We start from the raw sequence: 15,877 nt of genomic DNA on the forward strand, positions 1-15,877 counted from the left end.
ACCCGGCGTTGCCTGGGTCAGTAATAATTATGAGAAACAATCGTTACTTGCCCTTGTTTTCTGTTTTAAGCGAAAGAATTTAAAACAAACGTTTTTGACGTGATTAAAAATTGAGTTTCTTCCTTACTCATTAAACTAAAATAGCAATAAGTATAAAGAACAAAATAGTATTGATTTAGAAGCGAAAGCACTGCATTTAAGCATAAATAAATTTCCAAAACATGAAATTAATCTTAATTTAAAAAGATTTATCTGTTAGTACTTTTTTTTTAATCTAAAACCTTCTCTGTATGGCTATTGATGTAGTCGCCCGTGTTTCCCTTACACTTGCTTTAGTTATTTTGGGAAATTTCAATTTTTGTGGGCACTTGGTGCGGTTTAAAATCTTACCAAATTTGCGAGAATCATTTTGGGACACTTTCGATAACACTCCCCCTCCTTACTAATTTTTATTATAGAAATATTGTTGCCAGATGCTGAGATACTTTTGGTCAAAATAAAATGGCGCTAATCGGTTTCATCCGAAATGTTTCCAAAATAAGTAGTAAAATTTGGCGATTGTTTGAAATCGTGCAAAAAGAAAAATTAATGGAAGTTTTTGTGCGGTTTATGGATTTGCCTAATTTAGTTGTTGAATTATTTTACACAGTATTTTTTTTTAAGTATCTTTGATTGGCGATATTTTGTTTATATGGTGAAAGCTGAGAAACATTATTACGTAGTCTTTGGGCTCAAAAACAGCGACAGTGGAAAAAACTGCCAAATGCATCAGCTACTGAAATCTTTCTGAAAAAATTCTGGCGATATTTTTGCTGGTTGGTTGGATATAATGAGCAAGTGTCCAATCAGCATAAATAATAATAATAAACCATTAATTACATAAGTTCCGTTTAAAAGTAAAATGATCAGCCAAATCCATTTATTTTAGCCAATCTTGTGGGAAAACGTTACTTTACGATTTGACTTGAGAAAAGCCTCAAAAAGTCAGACGAAACGCAAAAATATTCAACAACTAGCAAAAATACCCGGCGTTGCCTGGGTCAGTAATAATTATTAGAAAAAATCGTTACTTGCTTTTGTTTTCTGTTTTAAGTGAAAGAATTTAAAACACATCTTTTTGACGTGATTAAAAATCGAGTTTGTTCCTTACCCATAAAACTAAAATAGCAATAAGTATAAAGAACAAAGTAGTATTGATTTAGAAATGAAAGCACTATATTTAAGCATATACAAATTTAAAAAACATGAAATTAATCTTCTCATGTTTAAAAAGATTAATCGGTTGATACTTTTTTTTTTAACATGGAGTCTAAAACCTTCTCTGTATGGCTAATGAAGTACGAAGTGATTAAAAAAAAAGTAGCTGCGCTCGTATTTCCCTTATACTTGCTTTAGTTATTTCGGGAAATTTCAATCATTGTGGCTCTTGGTTCGATTTTACCGAATTTGCGAAAGTCCTTTCGGGGTACCTTCGATGATGCTCCCCAATTCTTTCCTTTGTGAAACGATATGATATTAATTTTCGTTACCGAGATATCTTCGCCAGATGCTGAGATATTTTTGGTCACCATAAAATGGCGCTAAACAGTTTCATCCGAAATGTTACCAAAATAAGTAATAAAATTTGGTGATTGTTTGAAATTGTGCAAAAAGGAAAATTAATGGAAGTTTTTGTGCTGTTTATGGATTTGCCTAATTTAGTTGCTGGATTATTTAACACTGTAAAAAAATTCTTTTGAAAATTCTTTGATTGGCGATATTTTGTTTACATGGTGAAAGCTGAGAAACATTATGACGTAGTCTTCGGCTTCAAAAACAGCAACGTTGAAAAAACTGCCAAATGCATCAGCTACGGAAATCTTTCTGCAAAAATTTTGGCGATCTGCTGGTTGTTTGGATAATGAGTAAGTGTTCAATCAGCATAAATAATAATAAAAACCATTAATTACATTAAAGTTCCGTTTAAATGGAAAATCATCAGCCAAATCATGTATTATTTGCCAATCTTGTGCAAAAGACTGACTTCAAGATTTGACTTGAGAAAAGCCTTGAACAATCCCGAAAAGCAAAGATAGTCAACAATACAACAATTGTCGCTATCGACAGGGAGTTGAGATGATACACTAAATACTGTATTGAGTTGAGGAAAGCCTTCGAACATAAATCTAAAAAGCTCATAACTCGTTTTTTATTCTACTTAGAAATTTCGAACAGGTGCCATCTTTAGCAGAAAAATCAGAGCTTTCGATGGACATATAATGTTAATATGTGCAAGTATTTTTTCACCCCCATATTAGAGAATTTATACAAACATTGTGTTTTATTGCCCCCCTAAGGGGGTTTTGCCCCCCATAACGGGACGAAAACTATCCTATGTGTTATTCTGATGCATAAGCTATATTATTGTAAAGTTTCATCAAAATCCGTTCAGTAGTTTTTGCGTGAAAGAGTAACAAACATCCATACATCCATCCATACATCCATACAGACAAACTTTCACATATATAATATTAGTAAGATACAACAATTCTTGGGAGTTGAGATGACACACTAAATAATGACTTGGGTTGATGAAAGCCTTCGAACAGGGAACAAAAAAGCTCATAACTCGTTTTTTATACAACTTAGAAACTTCGAACAGATGCTATCTTCAGCAGAAAAATTGGCGCTTTCGATGGACATATAATGTTAATATGTGCACGTTTTTTTCCACCCCCATATTGGGGCATTTATGCGAAAATTGGGACTAAAATTGGAATAAAAAGGGAACTATAAATCGGATTTTTTTTGAACTGGTCTATAAACCTTCTCAGTACCAAACTGAACAAACGGTGAAAGTTTCAGCCAAATCTGCCTGGTAGTTTCTGAGATCTTAGGGAATAAATTTACCAAACTCCATTTTTATATATATAGATAGAATTAAATTAGTTCAAAGATTGTTGACTACGGAAAAAAAATCAAAATTATATTAATGAGTGATAACATTGGCGATTGGCAAGTTTTTACTCTTATATGAACATTTCAAAAATACTTACCCAAGTGGATAAGGTAGCTTTTGAATACCTAATGCTGTAACTATACAAAACTACTATATTTCTTACATACGGGATAAGGTTAAGTTAGCCCTCCCTGTCAGGATTTTTCTTATCTAATGATGCAAGGAATTCAAAGATAATTTTCTACCGATGGTCAGCTTTTCTTAAGCCGAAATCACACTTGAAACTTTAATGTAAAAAATGCAATGTCCAGTTAACTATAATATAACAGGTAACACAGAATCACATTTTTTTGTCATCATTATGTACTTGTACTTGCGGTAAAACATCTATAAGATGAGACAGATTACTTATGTGCATCTTTATCGGCAATTCATCATTAGAAAACTCATTCACAATGCTACAAAACTCATATGGAGCCATAAGACACATTTACAGTCTGCTGCAACCACAAGTATGAATCGGATTCAAAGTTGTCTTATGTTATTATGATCCAGCTAATTAGCAATATTTCTCAAATCTAGCATCCAAAGGATCAATTCGTATAAATCTAGGGAAGAAAAAATTACGTTTTTTGCTCTCCTTTGGAAACGAAAAAGTAATTTCCTTTGCGAAGTTGAACAACACATTTATGGACTAAATAGATTTTCGTTGGACTAAAGAGAAATTTTAAAGGTAAACTGGTCGAGCTGTGTTTACGTCATCAGATGTATCGTTGCCAGTTAACAGGCATTGACTCTAGTACGGTGGTGCCACAACCCCCGCGTTGCGGAGTCTGCGGGGATGAAGTTCGTTTAAAATACGTACACCTTATCACAGTTCAAAACCCTAAATGAAGCGAGGTATTTTTAATATAACTAATCGCAAAAATGTTTTTGTTTTAAAAATAAATTTAAAGGGTAAATGCTGTCTTGAATATATATTGTTTACAATGTTATTGGTACTATATTGTATTATTAATTTCATCTTTCGTTAAGAGATTGCGTTATGCTGCGATGATCATCTATCTTCTGTTAGTTTCATTGCTTTTTCTACTATCATTTAACGCTTAAAGTTGACCGAAAGAGTAAAGAAACAAAATTTCCCCGACTATGCGCGCTTCTGTCGTATGCGCGCACAAAAGAATGTTAGACGAGAGTTGCGCCGCTACGCGCGTTATGTCACAAATCGGTTTACCCTCCTACAAGAAGTTATCACTTCAAAAACATTATGTAAATAAACTCGAGAGTATTTCGTTAAAAAACCATCTTAAAGTTTCAAATATGTATGAAATCCTTGTTAGCTTGTTATTGTTTTGTCTTGATCGGCAGCAAAGAACAGAATTGAAGCATGCGTGAGTGTATCAGTATCCACGTTGGTCAAGCAGGCGTTCAAGTGGGAAATGCTTGCTGGGAGCTGTACTGCCTGGAGCACGGCATCCAGCCGGACGGACAGATGCCCAGCGACAAGACTGTCGGAGGAGGAGACGATTCCTACAACACGTTTTTCAGCGAGACTGGGGCCGGAAAACACGTTCCACGAGCCATCTACATTGATTTGGAGCCCACCGTGGTTGATGAAGTTCGCACAGGTCGGAAAAATACTTCTTTTCTTGGATTATTTCCTTTCACTTTTCGCTTTTCACATCCGGGTACCCCGTACCTACCATTATTTGTGGTTTAATAAGCTGAATAAGACTCTGAAGACAGCTCTGGTTTTTTGATACAGATCAGAATTCGGGCTATCCCTGGCCCAGCACCCCCAGAGGTATAGCTCCACTTGGAGGACTTTGTGACCACGAGCATTTTTAACGTTCCCCAGTCACCATTAATGAAGACGACGGATCTTCGACCGGCTGGATCGAACCAGGGACCCTCCAGTTACAAATCCGATGCCTTACCGATCAAACCACTACGGCCGATCATTGTCAGAAATGCATCTCTTACTTTTCTGAATATTGCAATCGTTAGACATATCTCGTTCATTACGACGGTTCTGTCCTCTCTTTTTCAGAAATCATGCTCAAATCTTGCAAAAGTTTTGACAATTTGATGAAAAATTGAATAGGAACGTTTTTCAGAATCATCCTGTCAAATAAAACAAAAAATTCATTAGCTTTAAAGATTCATTCCTGAGAGTGTACAGTCAACTCCCGATTATACGGGGACTAGGGTAGCACGGTAACCACGGATAAGCAATTCGTAAATTATACTCAAATTAGGTAAAAACAGATAATAGTGATGCAAATAGTGCTTAAAACGATCAACAACACTGGCATACATTTATATTATAGCTAAAATGATAATAGTGTATGCAAAAACAAGAAAATATTGCATATTATTGCAAACGGGTTATACATATATGCAAGCAAATCGTACTAGCAGATTAACAGCAAACTAAGAATCTAGTTTACATCAAGCACGCGAAGGGGAGGAGAGAGGATTATTTTCAAAACTGGTCCGGTCACTCATTTACGCACGTAAGTACCACTGTAGATCTAAAAATCATATAGAGGGGGAAGTTAAAAAATCAGTAAGTAGTGAAGATGTAAAGCAAAAAATAGTGTCGAAAAAAAATCAGGTTTCAAAGAGTCTGGTTTCGGCAACTTAAAAGGTTCAATGTCATTGGAAGGGAGGGGGATATCTAAAAACAAGTTTTGAACCTATTAAGTTAAAATGTTTGCATTATTATACATTTAGTTCATCATCGCCGTTTTTTTTTTTCTTTTGAAAGTGAAAAGTAGCGGATAAGCCGCCCTTGGATAATCAAGAGTTTACTGTATATATTGCGGTTACTTTCCGTTATAATCCTGTTACTTGATTTTGTCTTATTTGATGTGTAAATAACGTCTCCTCTTATAAACAATGCTCGTAAATGGCTATAACCTCTACCCCTCTATATAAAAAAAAAACAGAACATATTATATAAGCCATTATATAATATGTCCCCCATTAAGTTCACTGAAATCGCTGACAAAGCTCTACAGGCATATGATGGAAAAGATTCTAATCTGGTAATCTATAATATTAAAGCCTGTGTGAGTCTGTGTGTCTGTTAACCTATCTTATCCGGATTTGTAATGTCTACCAGATCAATGCTAGTGTACTATTGTACAGGATACCCAGAGGAAGTCATTTAGAACTGTCTCACCCCTCTGAACGTCAAGGGGCTGGACGTATGAATCGATAAAAACCAGTCTACAGGACATGTAGGGCAGAAAGCATCAATCGTCACCCGTCGCACAAGGCATTGCTTCATTACAGGTGACGAGCGAGGTTGGTGAGCGAAAAAAGCTGGGGAAAAGTCTTAAAATTTAAACAATAACCACACACATAAGCAAAATTAGTCCTTTTTTACGGTACCTATGTTAAGATTTGAAAATATGACGTAAAACTTGTTCCATTTTGTTGTTCCAGTGGCAGTTATCGCCAAATGTGGTATGACAAAGTAACAAGTACATTAACGGGTATTGGGAGATGAAAGTATGAGTGTTCGAATTTACAAAATATAAAATTCCGTGATTCTATTCGTGAACGTTCGAATTTCGACGGATTTACACGTTTAAAGTGTTCAATCCATTGTGATAATTTTAGGATATTGTCTGCTTCTATGTAAACCGATTTTTGTGGCTTCTCTAGCTCAAAAAATGTTTGCATGTAGAATGAGCTTTGGCTCGGTGCTTTTCTCATTTTGATGTCTCCCTGTACTGTAAATGAACCATTTTTCATGGTCAGTTTAGCTCAAAACTTGTGTAGGTCTCATGAGCGTTGACTAGCTTTTTTACTTATCTTTATGTCTCCAAAAGCTTACTTTATTACGCAAAACATTTTTTGTGACCCTCAAAATGCGTTTGTATTTGCTGAGAGCTCTGACATGGTTCTTTAATCAATGTTATGTCTCCAACAGGCACATACCGTCAACTCTTCCACCCGGAACAGTTGATCACCGGGAAAGAGGATGCTGCCAACAACTATGCCCGAGGCCACTACACCATCGGCAAAGAACTGATCGACCTCGTCCTGGACCGGAGTCGAAAGCTGGCCGACCAGTGCACGGGGCTCCAGGGATTCCTCATCTTCCACAGCTTTGGAGGGGGGCACTGGCTCCGGATTTGCCTCTCTCCTCATGGAACGGCTGTCCGTCGATTATGGAAAGAAATCCAAACTGGAGTTTGCCATATATCCGGCACCGCAGGTCACATATTAAACTTCAGATCTGAGTCTCGGTGGAGTACATAAAATATTCCAATGTGAAAAACTTTTCACAATAGGTTTTGCCTCAGGCTCCTATGACTGAGTTGCGATATAGTTGTCGCTTGGCGACATTTGGGATTGTTAATTGCGTTTTTAGTGTTATTTAATGTAGTTAGCGGATTATTTTACACGTACAAAATACTGGGCCATGTGTCTCCTAAGTTCAATATTGTTTCATAAATTATCTAATACAAATAACTATTGCTAGAAGACGTAAAAGGCCAAAGCTACGCTGGGTGGATGCTGTGGATGTCCTTAAGTCTTAGAACTAGAAGAGCTTAGCTGTCAATAGAGGAGGCTGATGGAAATGGCTGGTTCAGAAAGCTTTGGTACACCCAGGGCTGTCGTGCCGTGGATGATGATATTGATGACATAATTTGTAAACAATATTTTTCTCTAGTTATTGAGACATCAGAATCTTAATATTTAAAAAGTACCATTTCAAGCGGGAGCATTTGCTTAAGCAATTGTTAGAGGAGTGCGTGCCCTGACTCACTTCTTTTTAATTTTGCAAAAAATATTCATTTTTTTAATTGAAGGACAAAGCAAAAAAAGAAAGATTAATATTACAAAAGGAGGAAATCGCCCTAAGGCTACCGTAGGAAATTGAACCTACGACCACCACAACCGTGTACAGGCAATCACTACTATTCTTGTGAACAACGTCTAATGGCCGCAAACATATGTCGAGCGATTGTTCGAGTCAATTCGCGCCAATTTCAATCCGTTTAGATCCGCTATATAAGTAGGACGGCGCATCAACTTAAGTTTACCCATTTGGGATCGGATTTTTCAATGTTGCGGAGCTAGGATTACCAGAGAAAGGTTCGGGTTTTGCCAAATTAGCCAAAAATAATATTTTACTAGCTGCGCGGCGGCTTTGCACGGTCTACCTCGAAAATAAAAGTTATGTCAAGTGACACGTGTTCAACACTCAGGCTTAAAAAAATAATAATAAAATCAGTAAAATTTTGCGGCTGATTGCGGAAAAATAACCAAAAAGTAAACATTTTAAATCCCCCGATTACAGGAAACAAATTTTACTTATTCATATTCGAGAAACATAAATGGCAATCGTCTCAATTATTTTCTTCACGCTATCAATTTTAATAAAAGCATTGTTGTGGAAAGTTGAGATGAAGCTCTGAATAATAATTTGAATGAAGGAAAGCCTTCAAAAAATAGGGATTTTATGTCAAAATCTGTGACATAATTAATAGTTTTTAATTGATATCTCCGCTAATTATTATCGGAGGATTATGTCAAATAGCCAAACATAAAGACGGGAAGATTACGAGTCCATCGATATCTTGTTCGATGATCAGTTCACTGTCTTTCGGGAGAAGTAACTCGGACATAGATACATAGATGACTACATAGATACATAGGTACATACATAGATACATATGCTCAGTTATTAATTATATAAGATTAAATAAATAATTCACGTGCCGCTAATAATTGTTCGCAGTGAAAAATCAACAAACGGGATAACTTGCTAGAAAAGACATCCACTCAAACATGCGCTTCGATCCAAAATGGCTAATCTTAAGCTGATGCGTCGACTCCTATATATAGGAGCGCTAAAATCTGATAGCATGCCCTCGTTCCACTCTAGCGTATGCTCGCAAGAAGCACCAATCCTTCTGCAAGGAGTTGCCACTGTCGACATAAGATATCCTGGGTCAAAGGGACAACAAAAATGCTGACTATCAGATAGATAATCGCTGCTTATTCCCGCCAATGAATGCGAAATTCCAATTCGGTGAAGCTCCACGTTTTCTAACATTGGGCTTCAAAACTTAATTATTTGCACGTTTGGTGAAGATACATACGAAATCTCACTTAAATCGGACTGGTCTTTCTAGGTGTGCCGAGTGTTTTGCTATAAAGTATATTTTGTGGTGTAGTTTTACTTTTGTAGATCTCTCTTTTAACAGAATGTATGTTCCAGTGGTAAGATATATTTTTTAACAGGTGTCTACTGCTGTTGTGGAGCCTTATAACTCTATTTTGACCACTCATACAACTCTGGAGCATTCAGATTGCGCCTTTATGGTGGACAATGAAGCAATTTACGACATCAGCAGACGTAACCTGGACATCGAGCGTCCCACATACACCAATTTGAATCGTATAATTGGTCAGATTGTTTCCTCAATCACTGCCTCCTTGAGGTTTGATGGCGCCTTGAACGTGGACTTGACGGAGTTCCAAACCAACTTGGTCCCCTACCCAAGGTAAATCTCTCTGAGCTAAATGTTTGAGTTTAAGAAATTGTAATGATTACGCCAAATCTATAAAATGGCCCCTTTCGATATTTGAATAAGCGCACAAAAGAGGCATCAAACAACGTATTCTAGACACTGAATGCCCTAGCATCCTTTATGCAAATGCCGATAAAATCACCTTCTTAATCGGAACTGGTGTGCTTGCCTGGTTGTCGTTTCTGGCATTATACCGCTTTTTGGCTGTGTTTCGCAGAGAATAGTTTATTAATCGAATGTAATTGCGAAATGAATTAAATATGCGTTTTTATGCAGCATTTCGAAACAACAGTAGGCGAAATCCGCGCTCTGTAGTGCTCGAACACATTAGAGCTAAATATCCTGTCACATTTTACTCTAAACATACTTAATAAACATTTAGAACAGCAAAATTCGGGTTCACAGAGAAGTACCGTCAGGAAATACCGTTTCTTTTCGATCATAATGACTGAGAAGGATTTTAAGTTTTTTCTGACACTTGATATTTTACTAATTTGGCGAAATTAGCAATATTGCGCAATTCGCTACGTAACCATAGCTTTTCAACAGTAAAAAATCTATTTCAAAATGTCTGATGAGGCGACTCATCTGTATAGTATCCTTAGAATGCCCCACTTGTATCAACTTCTAGCGCATAAAGCGTTCAAATCTTTTTCTCAATCAGTGGTCTGAATTGTTTCCTCAGTCATCGATGGCACTATGAAAGTAGACTTGAGAAAATCTCAGGTCAACTTGGTCCTGTACTCAAGGAAGCATTTTTTGCCGGAGGCTCATGCTCTCAAAAGGATTCAGTTACCATTCTAAGTGTCTCTAAATATACGGCATTCTGAGCTTAATTAAACGCACGTACAAAGTTTAAGTGTACAAAAACAAACTGAACATTTCCGTTAGATGTCAATCCATCCAAAAGTAAGTTTTTTAATCTTCGGGTTTCCATGAGAGAAGTCGTTTGTTAGATGGGAGGGGGGGATATGTGACCGATCTGTGCTGCTAAGGGCAAAAGCAGAGTTCTGACAGAAGCTTTACAAATTCCAAAAGAATCAGCCTTTTGCTGAAGAAAACAAATTTGTATGACTTTAAAGACGCCAGAAACGTTTGAGACGGATCGCAAGTCCGCGCTGGATACCTTTCACTGATGAGCAGCTCTTTACTGTTCAACCAAATTGTAACTCCCAGATCGATTGGATTTGGTCTGTAGACATTTCAAGCAAGCACCTCAGCAAATGTTGAAATGTATGACGTCGAACGTCAAAATACAAGGTGAACTTTCGGTTACATGCTTTTTCTGTTCAGTGTCAAAAGTCAGCCAGTAATAAGTCTTTCATAATAAGAAGAGTAAAATCACAAAATTTGTTCCAAGAATTATTAGTAACTTTTGATAGTGGTTTTTATTATTTTTAGCACGCACTGTAACGTTTCTTCTTTACTGTTTGCATAGTACATCATCTGATAAGTTGGGGACAAAGACCAAATTGAATAATACATAAGAAACAAAACTTGGACCACTCCTCAATTTCGCTACCATAATCTTTGTTTTAGTCTCATTGACAGTGATTGACTCAAATTAATTCAAAAACAAAATTAATTACTGATTTGTTCTTATTTTTTCTGATTCTTTAAAGAATTCATTTTCCTTTGGTCACCTATGCGCCAGTCATCTCGGCTGAGAAAGCTTATCACGAGCAGCTAACTGTTGCAGAGATCACCAACGCCTGCTTCGAACCGGCCAACCAGATGGTCAAGTGTGATCCTCGCCACGGCAAGTACATGGCCTGCTGTCTTCTGTACAGGGGAGATGTGGTGCCCCAAAGATGTAAACGCAGCTATCGCAGCTATTAAGAGTAGAAGGACCATCCAGTTTGTGGACTGGTGCCCAACTGGATTCAAGGTTTGTTATGACATTGACATGTTAGTTAATGCTGTACAGTTGGGGGCTAGAGCCGCTATATAGATAGGCCGACGCATCAGCTTAAGTTTAGGCATTTTGGATCGGATTTTTCATTGTTGCGGAGCTAGGGTTACCACAGCAAATTTTCGTGTTTTGCCAAATTTGCCATAAATAATATTTTATGTAATTGACAGTTCACGTGCAGCTAATAATCGCTCGCAGTGAACAATCACCAAACGCGATAACTCGCCAGAAAAGACAACCACTCAAACACGCGCTCTGATCTAAAATGGTTGATCTCAAGCTGATGCACCGGTTCGTATGTATAGGGGACTTAGTTGGGGCTAAGGCCCCTATATATACGAGCCGACGCATCAGCTTAAGATCAGCCATTTTGGATCGGAGCGCGTGTTTGAATGGTTGTCTTTTTACTTTCTTCTATATCTAATATATAGAAGAAAGTATTGGATTCGTGCAAATTTTCGAATTTCGAATTTTGACGGATTCGAACGTTTTGAGGTGTGCTGAGTCCATTTCGACCATTTTCGGAAAATGTCTGTCTGGTCTGTGTGTGTGTTGTGTATGTATGTATGTGTGTATGTATGTATGTGTGTATGTATGTGTGTCACGTCTGTGTGTGACCAGTTTTTTGTGGCCGCTCTTACAACAAAAACTACCGCATGAAATCGAACGAAATATAGTACACATATGTGCCCCTATGTGAACTTGTGCCCATTAGTTTTTGGCGCGAATTCCTCCAAGGGGGGTGGAGCAATGGGACGTTTTTTCGAGTTACGCGTGCTTGCTATTCCTCAGGAAGTTACTGGCGGAATCAAACAAAATTTGGTCCATTTGTTGGTATTAACAGGAACAGGTGCTGATTCAATTTTGGTGTCAATAACTCAAACGGGGGTTGAACTGTAGAACGTTTTTTGTCGTCAATTGTGACTGCTGTATCTCAAGAAATAATGAACGGAATGAAAGAAAAGTTTATCGGCAAGTAGCCCTTAGTGGGTATAAGAACTGATTTTAGTTTTGTGTCAACAGCTAAAAAGGGGGTAGCGCAATCACCCGTTCTTTTTTTCCATTTTGAGTGCCCTATCTCAAGAAGTAATGCTACGTTCTGGTTGAAATTTGGAATATATGTGAATCCATATGTAAACAGGTTTTGGTTCTATTTTGACGCCGATCGCTCCAAGAGGTGTTGATTTTTTTTTTTTTTTTTTTTTTTTTTTTTTTTGCGAATAAAAATATTTTTATTAATGCAACAATAAGAAAGATAAATCGTAATAGATTGTCGTCTGCGTATTTCTCGTGATTTTAATTGTATGGAATGATAGGAAATATTATCCCAATGATTTAAAAAATTTTTAACTGTTGCCATCTTATGTTTGTTAACAAATAAAATATTTGTAATTAATTCAAGCAAGGCTTTTAAAATAACTTTCAATTTTCGCTCTCTTTGCTATTGCTTTTGCAATAATTCAGACATTGGGATAGTCGTCAAGTTTTTTGCATGTGTAATTTTGTTTTTGTTGGGGAATATTGCTTCCTCGTCAAGCATGGGGAGGGATCAGAAAAAAGGAAAAATATAGAAGAAAGTTTCGTTGATGGCCACAACATACTAGTTTGAAAAGTTATCGTGTTTGCTGATTTCTTACTGCGAGCAGTTATTAGCGGGCATATTAATTGTTTGTTAAATAAAGTATTAATTTTTGGCTAATTTGGCAAAAACCCCGAAACTTTGCTCTGGTAGCCCTAGTTAACAACAATGAAAAATCCGATCCAAAATCCGCTACACTTAAGCTGATGCGCGAGCTTGTATGTATCGCGGCTCTAGTTGGGGCAAATCTAATATAGCAGCATCGCAGTGGATTAGGATCAGCAAAGCCTTCCCATTGCTGTCGGGTTTAGGTTTGCTTCAACTATGAATCGTGTTGCAATCGATAGTTGGAATTAGACAGGCATGAACACTTTTGGAGTAGTCTACCATGAATAACGATAATGACTGATTTTTTGTCAATATTATGCTGTTGCAAAGTGTTGAGACACTTTACTAAACTTAAGTGTTATTATTTCACTTTCTTAGGTTGGAATAAACTATCAGCCACCTACCGTAGTGCCAGGTGGCGACCTTGGCAAAAGTTCAGCGCGCCGTGTGCATGCTCGCCAACACCGACTGCCATTGCCGAGGCCTGGTCCAGGCTTGACCACAAGTTCGATCTGATGTACGCCAAGAGGGCTTTTGTTCACTGGTACGTAGGAGAAGGCATGGAGGAAGGGGAGTTTTCTGAAGCCCGAGAGGACTTGGCAGCCCTAGAGAAGGATTACGAAGAAGTGGGATTGGATTCTACTGAAGGTGCAGAGGAAGGGGAGGAAGATGAATACTAACAATTGGAAATGGAATGTTTTTGTTTATGGATTATACTGCGCTTTAATAACACAAAATTGTTAAAATTCCGAAAAAATATTTATCATAGCTTAGACTTATTTTGGCTCTTTTGCATTTACATTCGAAATTTTCTAAGCGTATGAAAATGAAAATTGTTGGACTGAAACGTTTGTTCTGTACATTTTATATTTGCCATTAAGATGCATCTCTGTTATTTATGCTTATTACAATTTTACTGCTTTAAATTTAACGGCTTAAATAACGTTTTCAAACTAAATATGCATAGTAAATAAATTGACTCTAAAAAGAGAAAGTATTTTGCTATTTTATTTTCTTCATATTTTGTTTGCAACCTTCATTGCAGGCATTGCAGGCAACGGATTGTATCCGTTTTCTGATGTCAAAAAAAAAACTAGTATGTTGTGGCCATCACGAAACTTTCTTCTATATTTTTCTTTTTTTTTTTTTCTGATCCCTCCCCATGCTTGACGAGGAAGGAAGCAATATTCCCAACAAAAACAAAATGACACATGCAAAAACTTGACGACTATCCCAATGTCTGAATTATTGCAAAAAGCAAAGCAAAGAGCGAAAATTGAAAGTTATTTTAAAAGCCTTGCTTGAATGAATTACAAATATTTTATTTGTTAACAAACATAAGATGGCAACAGTTAAAAATTTTAAATCATTGAGATAATATTTCCCTACCATTTCCATACAATTAAAATCACGAGAAATACGCAGACGACAATCTATTACGATTTATCTTTCTTATTGTTGCACTAATAAAAATATTTTTATTCGCAAAAAAAAAAAAAAAAAAAAAAAAACCAACACCTCTTGGAGCGATTGGCGTCAAAATAGAACCAAAGCCTGTTTACATATGGATTCACATATATTCCAAATTTCAACCAGAACGTAGCATTACTTCTTGAGATAGGGCCACTCAAAATGGAAAAAAAGAACGGGTGATTGCGCTACCCCCCCTTTTTAGCTGTTGACAACAAAAATAAAATCAGTTCTTATACCCACTAAGGGCTACTTGCCGATAAAATTTTTCTTTCATTCCGTTCATTATTTCTTGAGATACAGCAGTCACAATTGACGACAAAAAAACGTTCTATAGCTCAACCCCCGTTTGAGTTATTGACACCAAAATTGAATCAGCACCTGTTCCTGTTAATACCAACATATGGACCAAATTTTGTTTGATTCCGCCAGTAACTTCCTGAGGAATAGGCAAGCACGCGTAACTCGAAAAAAACGTCCCATTGCTCCACCCCCCTTGGAGGAATTCGCGCCAAAAACTAATGGGCACAATTTCACATAGGGGCAAATATGTGTACTAAATTTCGTTCGATTTCATGCGGTAGTTTTTGTTGTAGAGCGGCCACAAAAAACACTGGTCACACACAGACGTGACACACATACATACACACACACATACATACATACACACACACATACACACACACACACAGACAGACAGACATTTTCCAAAAATGGTCGAAATGGACTCAGCACACCTCAAAACGTTCGAATCCGTCAAAATTCGAAATTCGAAAATTTGCACGAATCCAATACTTTCTTCTATATATTAGATATAGAAGAAAGTAACTAGTATGTTGTGGCCATCACGAAACTTTCTTCTATATTTTTCTTTTTTTTTTTTTTTCTGATCCCCTCCCCATGCTTGACGAGGAAGCCATGTTCCCAACAAAAACAAAATTACACATGAAAAAACTTGACGACCATCCCAAGGTCTGCATTATTGCAAAAGCAAAGCAAAGAGCGAAAATTGAAAGTTATTTTAAAAGCCTTGCTTGAATGAATTACAAATATTTTATTTGTTAACAAACATAAGATGGCAACAGTTAAAAATTTTAAATCATTGAGATAATATTTCCTTATCATTTCCATACAATTAAAATCACGAGAAATACGCAGACGACAATCTATTACGATTTATCTTTCTTATTGTTGCATTAATAAAAATATTTTTATTCGCAGAAAAAAAAAAAAAATCAACACCTCTTGGAGCGATCGGCGTCAAAATAGAACCAAAGCCTGTTTACATATGGATTCACATATATTCCAAATTT

General features: G+C 36.8%; 1 pseudogene; it reads left to right on the forward strand.

Moving 5' to 3' along the window:
- Nucleotides 1–4,325: 4,325 nt before the first annotated feature.
- On the forward strand, nt 4,326–13,774 carry LOC129222364 (tubulin alpha chain, testis-specific-like; annotated as a pseudogene).
- Nucleotides 13,775–15,877: the final 2,103 nt, after the last annotated feature.

The sequence above is a fragment of the Uloborus diversus genome, chromosome 5 (genome assembly GCF_026930045.1).
Source record: "Uloborus diversus isolate 005 chromosome 5, Udiv.v.3.1, whole genome shotgun sequence".
In the NCBI taxonomy this organism is placed as follows: domain Eukaryota; kingdom Metazoa; phylum Arthropoda; class Arachnida; order Araneae; family Uloboridae; genus Uloborus; species Uloborus diversus.